At 48.3% G+C, this 13,272-nt stretch overlaps 1 pseudogene; it reads right to left on the reverse strand.

Annotated features, from left to right (window-relative positions):
* Positions 1–217: 217 nt before the first annotated feature.
* Positions 218–8,917, reverse strand: LOC146177412 (uncharacterized; annotated as a pseudogene).
* Positions 8,918–13,272: the final 4,355 nt, after the last annotated feature.

Raw genomic sequence — 13,272 nt, forward strand, 5'->3', positions numbered from 1 at the left:
TATATTGGGAAAATGCGCGTGTCTCATCGACTGAGGAAGTTTTTCTTATATAGTGTGAAGAGTTAATGAGAAACGTAAGTGCATAAATTTCACTTACTTAGGAGTTGTAATAATGCAGTTTATTTATGTTGCAAATTATTAAAGCTACTGTCAAAAAAATAGGAGACAAGCGAACTATGGTGAATTTGACATTTATACACAATATTTACAAATCTCTTCACGGCAAGGTGACGCCAGCACACGTTTTGCTTGCATGTCCATTGACTTTTTTTTCTTCCAGTTGTCGCAGGTGAATTCGCAGCCTCGTTCGAGCGTAGGTCGAGTATAACAACTTCTGAATGATTTCGTTGTGAACCTGGCATGTTTCAACATTAAACGGAACCATTTGTCTTAGGTATGTTATCACAGCCTGCACTGGAGACTTCATAGTTAGAAGGCTTTCCGCCCATTCTGTGATGCCCTTAAAATGCTCCTCGCACGACTTCAGCACTTTCATCACTTCAGGACTGGGGTAATGCAGGTTGTCGCCATTTTCGAGGTACTCCTTCAGCCTTGTGAGATATGCATTTTCAGCGTCACTAGAACCGAGCAGAGTAGCTTTGCACTGCTCGCAATTATTTATGGCTTTCAGAATACCTTTAACGAGGAATCCGGCAATATGGAACAGAATGCTGCATTCAGTCGATGTTAGCGCTTCAATGAAAAGAACCTCCGAGTCATCAATTTCCTTTACCTCGGCTTCAGCGAGTTCACGTTTCCCGTTTGACAGAAGGTCAACCAGGTACTCAGAATCGTCAACACTGTAGCTGGTGGTAGACGGCGTGTGCAAAAATTGGCTTATGCACACAAGTTTCAGTGCGCATTTCATATCATAGGCGTCTGGGACAGGCTTCCTGAGACGAACCACAGAGAAAAGATTCTCAAGGCAATCTTGTAGCAGCCTGCTTGTGAGTAAGAAGCTGTAGCCCTCCGAGTTCAAAAGAATGTCTTGCAGGCGAAGCACGACCGTTGTGGAGATCAGGAGGCCCGCCTGCGATGGCTTCCACTGAGACGTGCTGCCCATGCTCATCCCTTGAAAGGTGTTTAGAGCCAGGTTTAGAGTTTCCAGAGCTCTATGATGCTTCGCCACATCGTGCAGACTTAGGGCAACAGATGGATGACGCGACGACATTAATGCGTACCATCTTGATACCAGCTCTAAAAACCAAGCTGTTGTTTCTGCCTCTATGTCCAGCACTTTTTCCTTGATGAGGTATCGGATTGCACTGGGAGCTTCTCTGAAAAATTGCACGGCAAGTCCGACTTTCATTTTCGTAAAATGTCCAGATGAGACATGGGCTTCAGAGAGCTTCGGTGCGAGCTTTAGCTCCCTTTCCTTGTCAAACTCCAGCACAGCATGCACATGATCCAGTTTCACTTCACGTGAGGGAAGATCGCACTGGCTGGCTGTTGCTTCACTTAATGTAAATGCATGAGATGTTATCAAATGACCTTTAATATTCTTCAAAACATGAGCAGCGTCTGCGTTGAAGAACAACTCCATATCATTGAGCGAAGGGTGTGGTATTGAGCAGGTTGTCTTCGAATTTCGGTGGCTAGAAAATCCCAGCTCACGCCACATCGCTCCATTTGAGGCGCCCATGTCGGACGTTACAACCCGAACTCTGAGGGAAATATCTGCGCAGAGTTGGACAACTTGCAGAACAATGTCCTTGAGCGTGCGGCCATCCACATGGCTTCCAGTGAAATGATGAGCTATCACCTGCTTCCATCGCTGGTTGAGACCTCCAACCATAAACACCAGAGCGTGATTAGCAGGCTCATCTGGCTTTTGTGGCAATGTCACTCCCCCATACACAATGTCTTCAGCGCGGTCAAGCTGAAACCCTCTGGCAATCTCCATCTCATCGATAAAGAGGACGCAGTCTTTTTCTACATCTTCCATACCTTGTGCCTTCGCTTGGAGAAGTTCTACAACGTCTGTAAGAATTCCTGGTGAGAACTTGAGCCAGTGGAGGCGACGAGATAGAGTTCTTTCTGCCGGAAGTGGATAGCCGAGCTGTCTGAGAGTTCTGTAACCAGACTTCCCACAAGAAAACTTCAGTTGAAGCCCCTGTTTAATAGTCTGCGGCGACCAGATGCTTCCCTTGTTGCTTTTTCGGGAAAGTGCACGAACTTGATCTTTATTTAAAATTTTATTATTTTTTCAAAGTGCTCTACGGCGCTTTTTAGCTTTCGCACCTTCTTTCTAAGAGAGTTAATAGTCAAGTTGGCTTTTTTATGCACTTCTTGAAGTTGTCTGTGGTTCTTTCTCACATCTTCCAGTTGTTTTCTCAGTTGAGCGCAACAACTACTGGATGAATGTGCATCGCAGCCTTCATTTTGCTCTGTTTGTCCATCGCTAGGCTGATAGACAACCTCTTCACTTAAGTTCGTTCCCCCAGGCTCATCGCAATCCGCAAAAACGCCAGGTCCTTGTTCCTGCACTGTTGAGTTTGATGTAGTTGGTAGAGCGGGTGTGCCTCTCTCCTTATGAGCCTTTCTTTGGTGGTGGACCATAGCTGCACAAACAAAAGGAAATGCAAGAGCAGAAATGAGTGAAGTTCGTCAGAATTGCTCAGTGTCGGCAGTTATTTCATAGCTGCGCGAACCATAACCTAAAAGCGAAAATTTTAAGCTTGAAAAGTTCCAATTCCAATTCAATTCCAGTTCCAATTTATTTCAACATCAATACCCACAGACACTGATGTCACGGACAGTGGGCAAAAAGCCACAAAAATAGGGCTTGGCAGCGCCCACTGACCGTCTTCTTGACAGCGACACAGCAGTGCAAATATACATTAGATATGAGCAAGACATGAAATCAATGAAAAGAACTTGTGCAAAAAAACTAGGCAGGTAACACTTTGCATACAAAAAATAATGATAGGAAAGTAACAATATCACCACACATCTGAACAAACAGTCAATAAATAAGTGCAAAAAACACAGAGGCGAACGCGTTGTAACTTGAAAAAAAAATATATATATTTATATGTGTGCGTAATCAGTTAAGTAATTTCGGCAGTTGAAATCGCAGCATCTGGTCACCATATTTTGTGCGGTTACACGGAACCTCCCAAGTCTCGTGATAGCGAGTGTCCCGAACATTTCTGTTTAGTGTTAGACTCGATATAATTTCAAGAGTTTTGTTTTTCTTTCTGATACCTGTTTGATAACGCTTTCTGAGAGTATGGTGATAAAGTTCAGGAAGCGGCACTAATTTTAACTCCGTGAATAGTGGTTCGGAATGAGCAAGGTATGGGACATTCATGATCGCTCGAACAGCCCTGTTTTGTATTATATGTAACTGATTAATGCTTGACAAAGTGGTTGTCCCCCAGACTAAATAACAGTAGTTTATTATTGACATAAAAAGAGAGTTATATATAAAGCGTTTTACACATGTAGGGAGGCAATGTCTCAATTTAGAAAGTACTCCGGATACTCTGGATATTTTCCTAATGATTGTATCTACTTGCAGATCCCAAGGCGTGTGCTGTTCAAAGAGCACTCCCAAACATTTGGCAACAGGCACAATTTCAATGACAAAGTTTTAAAATTGCAATTGGTAATGCAATTGGTACTGCATTTAGAAGGCCAGATTTTAAGCGCTATTATTCTAACTCATGAGTCACAACAGTGATGCACATCATATTTGCCATCAATAATAAAATATAGTGCAACTTACGTCTGAACGAAAAAATGGTTGGAACAGCGTTTGACTTTAGCAGCTTCCTTCCATCCGCGCGGTGATTCTCGTAGCAGTTGTCTTCGAAATGGGCCTGCATAAGAAAATTAATTCAGGCGTCCAGTATGTAGTACAAACAGAAAGAAATGCCCCTTTTGAAAGATACACAAGTTCTGGCACTGCTCCAGCGATGTTAAGGAGTCGCGCACACTCGGCAGCTGCATCTATCAAATCCTAAAAGTCAGACTAATAATGGCTGCGCACAAGGGAAATAGCCGGCACTGCACAATAACTGCGCCAACGTTAGAAATGCCAGATAGAAGCAACAAGTTCTTAGCGAAGCTACTCGAGCGCCCTCCCTTAGCGCCGACTCAGAACCGACCAACGAGAGCTGTGCGCCCGCGGTTGTCTCGCGTCGAGCCGCCTCAGTCCAGCGACCAGAAAACCCGACAGGACTCTATGAAGGCGGCACTCAACGAGCTGCTGCTAGATGTCGGCACAAAAGAACCGTCTGGATCGGTGAGCTCATACTTATTGTTTTAGGGAGTAGGGGTTCGAGAGGTAGTGAGCGATCGCGATTAGTGCAATTAAGAGTGGAGGAAGGAACATTCGTCTTCCAATTCGTCCGTTAAAAGCAGCAAAAATTTGAGCCAAGGCTGAGCACCGTACACCGAGCGATATTCCTTTCTTGCTGTCCTTTTTTGGAAACACTTGCGAGCACAATGAGCCACTGTGAGGATAACTGAACTTAGTAAATAAAGAAAGGCAGATATTTGCCATAGTAGCAGTGTCCTTAGTAAGAAAGTGATGTCAGTTACCCTTAGTGAGCATAATGCAGTGCTCCAGGAGTATTGGTTTTGCCACTGAGTTTTCTTAGTCATCAGGGGTATGTACCCGCAACATCAGAGAACATGCACTTCTTATAATTGCGAGATGCCCTGTGTCAATATTCTGGTAGAGTGACGAGAATGAGCAAAAATAGTTACCATACTGGGTCTCACAAAAAGTTAACATGATTCTAATTAGAGATATAATGAATATAAATTTGGGAAGGGTGAAAATTCTTTATTCACTTAGGACTTCTTAGCAGTGATAAGGTGAAAACTATTGGGACTGATTTACTTGAGTAATTATTCGCCAGAACCCCACCGATCAGACAGTGCTTCTTCCATGGAGAATTCAAGGGGAGCAGCTTAACTCGGCGGCGATGGCGCGCGGTTGTTGCGGAGCTTCGTCTATAGATATTACGGTAGATGGCGTAGGCTAAGCGCCCTCAAGTAGACCGGTTTGAAGTGTCGTCGTTGCCCACCTACTTTGCCAAGGAGAAGGTAGGAACGCTAGACAAAGAGAACTAAGATATGTTGCCCACGTGCCTTGTTGGTTAAGGCGCTCGTCTTGCGATCTTTCGAGTAGGATTTCGATTCCCGTTCTTAAAAGTGAAACATAACACCGCCTATATCATGCACCATTGCGGGAATTCACAGATTCTGCTAACACTCATGAGTCTATAAAGGATCTCACCTTAATATACAACGTCTAGCAGCTAACGTTGTCGACGAGTTAAAAAAAAAGCATTTATGTAGGCCAGAGGAAGCACTTGCGTATGACTTCCAGCCGTCCTGAGCACCACAGGCAATTTCTTGTTTTGCAAATATTTGCTAGTTATAAGATAGATTAATTGATTATTAAGTATTTTTTAAACAATATATCTCATCTGAAAAGCTGAAAAACATATTAAGGAATCTCCATTGCATTTAGTTGCGATAATTACGTGTTTTTATTTTCTGATGTCTAAAGTATCACAGCTTCATAGTACATTCGCGCTCCACGCTTGCTGCTGTCTCTTCATGTGCGCCAACTAGCTGGCGTGGGCGCAGACACGAACGCAGACCCATCGGCCAGCTGCTTCAACGGGGACGCAGAGAACAGCCGCAACTGATTTCATTCACTCTAACCATCACTGAAAGCAGCATAATCGTGGTGTGCTAACGCGCTAGTCCCGCTATATTTCTGTATTTCGTGGAATACATTTGGAGTTCGGAAAAAATATATCCGTGGAGCTTTCTTTATGGCAAATATACTTAAGGGGTTTCTTTAGAGGTTCTCCATCATTGAAAATCACATTGTCTACTGTCAAAATTTAGTACCTTTTAAAATTTCCTCAATACTAACTTATCATATTGAAGAACGACAAATTGCTTGCATGGCACAAGACTACTGACAGCTCTACTGAAATGGTTTGTCTGGCGAACCTGAAATGCTTAACCTTTCGCTAACGTTACCGGGCACCACCTATGTAATGTAACAGGAGAGGAACAAGCAATGACTTCGTCTGGTACTTACAGAATTGTCGCGAGTGAGAAACAAGTTTCAAAGCTGAGAGAAAGGACCCGTGATTTCTTTACAAAATGGCACCAGTAAATGGCAGCTACTGCAAATACAACGTAGAAGGCATTTAGATGAAAAGGAGAAAACCTGTCCTTGAAAAATGCTGGACAATAAATCGGTAGAATACAGAGGATGAAACGCACTGAATAATAAACCGGTAGACTAAAAGCAACACTAGGAATCGAATCACAAACTTAATACACGTAGGAAGACCGCTGCATAGTTAAAGCAACAACTCACAGTGCTTTTTTATTGAACTAAATTTAGATATTTCATTCCTTACATACCGAGGAAGGCAAATGTCATTAAAATAAAAAAAAAGCGTTGGGTTTTTGTTGTGATGATCCGGTACTTGACGCTTAACCAGGGCAGCGGAAAGCTTACAAGGCAACGAGCGCTTTCCCATTTCTCGGTCTTCAACGGCATCGACTCTTGACTAGGAGTGCCGCAACACCGGTGCGCTGACACATAGTATACCCAGCTTGTCTACAATTAAAACTCCCTTTCGTGTTCTGTTCTCCGTCCGTATAGGAGGATAGCAAGCTAGGCGAGGGTCTTCTGGCTCATCTGTCCGTCTTTTCTGCATATATTTCTTTCTCACTCTCGTGCACACAAACGGCCATGCGTGGTTAGAGCGTTATTCAACTGCTCGCAGCACTCAAGGCCACGCTATTTTGATATATATTTGGCAGATACGAAGAGGAAAAGAAAATGATCGACCCTGCCAACAGACTGTATCTGAACAACCACCACTGCTTCTTTCGTATATAGAAGAAATCAGAAGAAAGAGAGAAACAAGCGCATTGCGACAGCACTCTTCCACCACTGAAGCGGTGTCAAGTGCAATGACAGCTTGCACAACTGATAAAGGCACTGGTGGCAAATGGATCCGTCATGGATGCTCACAGCCCGAGTGGGCCGGGAGCAGCCACATCTGGCACTTTGCACTTTCGTTAACTTATGTATTTTGTTTGTGATGGGTTGTGAGGTTCGTGCTTTTAGAGCGCACCCCGGGCCTGCTGAACGGCCCATAGTTGAATGTCCTTGTCTGTAATTTGCACCGCACGTTGAAGTCAAGGCGGGTATGTCTTGGATGCAACTTTGGTCGGGAACCTGGCACAGTCCCACATGATGTGCCAGTTGTCCGCCGGACCGACTTGAAGTACACTGCACATTACACACGTGTAGATATCTGGGTGGAGGAGATATATAGCGCTGCCGGGGCGAGGAGTGACCCGGTTTTTATTCGCTTTAGGATGACCGCCTCCTCCCGACTAAGTGCCGGGTGAGGCGGCAGCATTGTCCGTCGAGCTAGGCGATGACGCTTAGTCACTTCTTCGTAGCTGGTCATTCGTTCTTTGTTTCGAACCCCCTTCGGCATGGTCACTCTTGGGGGCGAGGAAGGTAAGCGCTCGCGCCGCCGAATGGGCCGTCTCCTGATTAAGTGAGGATGCACAATCTCCTGCGTGGGCCGGGAGCCACTTGATGCGAATAGTGTTGCCGCGCTCTTGGAGCTGGAGCTTAGTGATGACGGCGGCCGCCGGCGCGCACACTCGCCCCTTGGCAAAGCTGCGCACAGTGTTCTTCGAGTCGCTGAGCATGGTGCGACACTCGGCCTTCGAGATCGCCAGAGCGATGGCAACCTGGTCGGCGTCTGCGCCGTCTGTGCACCGCACGCTCGCTGCCGTTGTCTTGATAGCGGTAGCTGCCGAAACGGCTACTGCTACGAATCCTTCTCGCTTGTATTCTGCTGCTTCCACTTACCGGGCGTGCAGGTCCTGGGCGCGTCGTTCGACGAGGACTTTGGCCTGCGCCTGCCGCCGGGCTTGGTTGTACTCGGGGAGCACGTTCTTCGGGATCGGGTCCATGTGGATGCGGGCCCGCGCCTCATTGCTGATCTCCAACGATTGCCGACTGGGAGCTCGAGGATTGTAACCTAGGGACGTCAGTGTACTGCGGCCTGTCTTGGTGGCGCTCCTATTGCTAAGTTAGTTGCGCCTCGGCTATTCCTCCTAAGGTGTTATGGATGCCGAGCTGCAGAAGCCGATCGGTACTCGTGGTCACCATTAATCCCAGCGCCGTCGTGTAAACCCGTCTGTTCAGCGTGTTTATCTTTTTCCTGTCAGTGACCTGCCAGTTGAGGTAGGCCGCAACGTAGCCGATGTGTCTGGTCACGAACAACTGGACGAGGCGCAGAATGATCTCTTCAAGTATGGCTGCCCGTCGTGTCGAGACTCGGTGTATGAGTCCGATAGCTTTTATTGCCTTGGTGGTAACCACGGTGGTAATCTTGTTGAAGGGCTCGTCGTGCGCGGCCGTTCTTGTTTAGCAGCAGGTCTAGGACCCTGATCTTGGGAGCTTCGGGGATGGATTGCCCCGAGGCAGTCACGATGTTCATGTGATCGTACTCCCGAGGGGGAGAGTGTTTCCGTCCTTGTCGTAATGACGTTAGGACGAACAACTCGGTTTGGCGGGCGAGCACACTAGGCCTGTGCCGTCAAGGTGTTGCTCGATGGCAGTAACAGCCTCTTGGAGCTGCTGCTCAATGCTCGCGTCGGTGCCGCCTGCAGCCCACAGGGTAATGTCATCGGCGTAGATAGTATGCCGGATGCCGGTCCCCTGTACTGCCCTCGCTGCCTTGATCATGACGAGGTTGAAGAGCAACGGCGAGATGACCGAGCCTTGCGGGGTACTCGTGCAGTCGAGCTTGTGTTCGGGGAGCTTAAGGTCTGCGGCGTGTAGTTCCACCGTGCGGTTGGTCAAGAAGTCTTGCATGTAATTGTAGCTCACTGCCCCCATGTTGAGTCTTGATACGTGTGGTAATATGGCTGAGTGTTTGTCGAATGCTCTGTAAATCAAGCCCCAGCATTACATTGCTGTCTTGTGTCTTGTCGAATATTTCTCGATTGACTTGTAGCATGGCGTCATGTGTGCAGAGACTATGCCGCAAGCCGATCATCGTATCCGGATATAAGCCGTCCTTCTCCAGGTACTCCTGCCACCGATTGGCAGTCACGTGCTCAGCACCTTGCCCACGCAGGATGCATGCGAAATAGGATGCAAGTTGCCGATGTCCGATGGCTTTCCCGGTTTTGGATAAGGAATGTTCGTGCCGTTTTCCGCTGTCGAGGGAGCTTGCCCGAACGCCAGCATTCGTTGTAATAGCGGGTTAGGGCCTCGATCGATGCATAGCCGAGGTTGCGTAGCATCATGTTGGTAATAAGGTCGGGGCCGGCTGCTAACGGGGTGTTGAGCTAGTGCAGCGCTATCCGTAACTTCGGCATGGTAATATCTCGGTCGAGCCACGCGTTGGGAAGCCCCACGTATGGCGGGTGGGTTTCTGTTCGCGTCTGTGACATATATGTGGCTTCCAGGTTCTTGATAACGACGTCTTTTCCTTATTGTCGTGTGGTGGTGTCTATGAGGCAGGCGAGGTGGTCGCGCAGGTGTGACATTTTCCTGGTTTTGTTTATGAGGTGCCGAAATAGAATCTATGTGCAACCACGATGTAGTTGCCTGTCAGCTTGGTTGCAGGCTTCGTTCCACTGCTGACAGCACAGGCCCTTGCAATGATGTTGAAATGCCCTGTTTAATCAGCGACCTTCTTTCTAAATTTGCGATTTAGCCGTTGCCGCTTCCAGCGCACCTGTAACGACCGTTTGGCCTCGATCACATGGACCAGACGACTGTCAATGGCTACGATGTCTTCGACCGTTTCAATGGTCTTGGTGGCCGAGTGCACTGCATCGCGGAGCTCCGCCGACCTGTTTTCGATGTCTGCGATGTCTTGCTCTGTGGCTGGTCGTCCCTTACGGAAACCGTCCCATTCGGTCCACTTTTTGTAATGGTGTTGCCTCGGAGTTGATTGGGTATCGTAATTTCGAGGATTTAGTGATCACTGCCCAGGTCGAGGCCGTTGTTGCGCAATGTTGCTTTGCTGATGTAGTCGTTTTTGATGAATGTAAGGCCTGGTGTGGCGTCTCGTGCTAAGGAATTGCCGATTCGGGTAGGATGACTGGGATCCGTGATCAGGGTACAGTTGTGGTCCAGGGTATCCTGTAGCAGGTCCCGTCCCTTTCACATACCCCCCACGCTCAATGGGGCGTTGAAGTCGCGTCCAATCAGCAAAGTGTTGCCTTTGGCTTGGGTGCTGGCTGTGTGCAGTAGGGTCTTGACATTCTATGTTTGGTGCTTAGGGTTACTGTAGATGTTAGCGATAAACAGGCTGCCTTTCCGTTGTTTGTTTGGGATTATTTCGGTGAAGGTGTATTCCACCCCGCTGCGGTCGTGTCTGAGCTGGTGTTCAATGAACTTGAGCCTTTTGAGGACGAATGTGCAGACGCCTCCACCTTCCGTTGGGCTAACGTGAGTGCGATACCCAGCGAGGTTCGCCGCCACCGTTTCTTACAGCAGAATGATGTCGGGTTTCTTGTTTACCGTTGTGATGTGTTGTTGCAGCACTGCTCATTTGTTGTTCTAATTGTGGAAGTTAACTGCCAGACTGTAGTGCCCGGTTGTGATCCTATTGTGGTTTGGGGATGGGGCATGGTTGTGATGGAGTTGGGGCTTGCGTCTGTTTTTGGAGATATGGGTGGTTGGCGGATTGCGCAGCAAATATGGGGCTGCATACTATGGGCTTGAGGGTTTGCTCAATGAAGTTGAAGCGCTCCTATATGGTTCGGTAAGATGTGGTGATTAGCTCCTCCAGCTGCGCCAGGCGTTGGTCGGTGACGGCAGCTGTGCTGGCGTAGTTGTCGGTGAGCGCTTCAATTTTGGTTTCGAGCTGAGTTTCCTATTGAGTTAGATCCTTATGATGTCGTGATGATTTGCGTGCTCGCTTCTTGGAGGTTGGGTCAGTGGTATTCTCCTCCTCAGGCTCGTCTTGTGATGTGCCCATTGATTGTGTGCCTTGATGTGATGACGTGTCTGTGTTCTCGGAGATAACGGCAGGTGTAAGAGTCTCGGGTGACTAAGCTGGGCCAGTGGTTGTCTGGGCTCGATCTGCTTGTAGTTCTTTCTCGACGTCAGCTTGCTCTTGGGTAAGCCGGCGCGTGGTTTCTTACAGTGTCGCGTTGGTGGCACGGAGTTGTTCGAGTTCCTTGTAGTAGGGGCTGGTAGTCCATTCCTGCCAGCTGCTCTTTTTTTTCGGCCACTACTGGCGCTGTTGGAGCTAGCGTTGCTGCTATTAACTTCTCTCTCTCTGTTGCGTCCTCCAACTGATTCTGTCACGGGAGCCCGAACGGTGAGCGTCGCATCTGTTCCTGTGAGATGAGTCACGGGCACGCCATGCGCTGCGCAACGCTCTTCGGGATCCGGTATGGGAAGCACTGAGCGAGCGAACGAGAGCGTCCAAGGCTTTGAAACGAGCTTGAGTCGAGTGCTTGCTTTTGATATTCTTGGGCGTTACGGCATTCGACTGCTTCTTTTTCCTGTTCTTCGGCGTTACGGTGTTTCCATTGCTGTCTTCGCACGACGTATGGAACTTTGTATTTGGCTTTGCAGACGTAGTCCCCAGCGGTGCGTTCCTCACCGCAAAGCTTGCATTTGGAGGCACACGTATGGCCCTCTCTTGGATTAGAAGCACCGCATGCAAGGCAAACACGTGCATTTGGTGTGAGACACACGTCGAAGCTGTAGCCGATCTTGCCGCATACTTCGCAAACTTCTATTTGCTTCTTGTAGAGACTGCACTGGTACATCGTATATCCGTATCGCACATACTTAGGAACTTAGATACCGTTGAACACTACGATGACTGTCGTCGTATTCCCAATTCGCTTCGCCCCCACGGCGAGGACACCTCAACCGCACCGCAAGGAAAGAGAGGAAGGTGGGAGTGAAAGTGGAAAGAGAGAAAGAGGAGCCGTAGTGGAGGGCTACGGAGTAATTCGACCACCTCGGTATCTTTACCGGGCGCTGACATCGCACAGCACTCGGACGCCTCTTCGTTTCTCCTTCATCGAAACGCAGCCGCCGAGGTCGGGTTCGAACTCGGGTACTCCGGCACAGTAGCCGGGCGCCTGGCGACACCCGTTTCACGCGGCTGAGTACTGAGGGGCCGGAGCGGCGGCATAGATGCCCCCAGTGAGAGTAAGACAGTGAGAGAGGGGCGTGTCACTTGCGGACATGGCGGCCGTCACTGGGCAGTGTTGCACAATCGTGTCTAACTCCAGAGTGAGCAATAGTGTGTCGGTCGCGTGTCCTTAACTTCAACAGTTCTCTCCTCGCATAAGTCAGCCTTCACGGACAGCAGACGTGCACTCGCGGTGCTCCCTGGACCTCTTCTCCGAGCCGCTCACCGCGTCGTGAAGCAGCTCGTGGTCACCTCCGCACCTTAACTGGCGCTCGCCTTCAGGCGCGTTTCCCTCTGTTTCTCCCCCCTATAATCCCACCCCAGACATTTCGGCCGCAGAGCAGTGCCTCGTAGAGGTACATTGTTCTTCTTTTCGTTTATTTGTGAAGATGATGTCAGGAAAGATGAGGACGCGGCACAGCTTCGCATCGCATTGGTTGAAGGCGGTCCGTCTTACAGTGCGGGGAAGGTTCGCCGTGCTTGACGTGCTGATGTACAATGGTGAAGCAGTGCCACGCACCTACTTGGCCTTTGATTTTTGTTCGTGATTCAGGATTTCTGGTGCCAACAACCGAGGGACTCTTGTGTATCGATGCTTATTTGCAGGCATGGTTTTTCCAAATCGCGCCTAGCTGCTGTGTGCTTCTGCCTTTGGTAAATTTGGTGGCGGTGTTGTAAGGTAAAGCTCGTGCTTACGCGCATCGAACACCGGTGAAAATCTTTCTGCGGCAATCCTCACAAAGCACCCCTTTTATATCAAGTGGTAGCTTACAGAGCTCGTTCGTTTGAAACGCCGTCGGCGTCGTACTGGTAGTAGTAGATGGCTGCACCGCTTGTTGGCAAAAATCGTAGCCTGTATGAAACTATTGTATCATAGTAAGTTGTGGCTCAAGTGAGTGATGCTTGATAGATATGTGATAGGCGAGAGCTAGTTCACGATAATATTGTAATTAGTGGATTAATTGAAGATATGAAACAATTGGAAAGTGGGGCTTCAGATGTGTCATATTGCTCAGAATGAGAATTCAATTCTTAATTTAATAGAAATGTTTAATTGAACAATTAGTGAATGAAATAACTG

This window comes from Amblyomma maculatum, chromosome 10 (genome assembly GCF_055883805.1).
Source record: "Amblyomma maculatum isolate TAMU_Amacu chromosome 10, ASM5588380v1, whole genome shotgun sequence".
Taxonomy (NCBI): Eukaryota; Metazoa; Arthropoda; class Arachnida; order Ixodida; family Ixodidae; genus Amblyomma; species Amblyomma maculatum.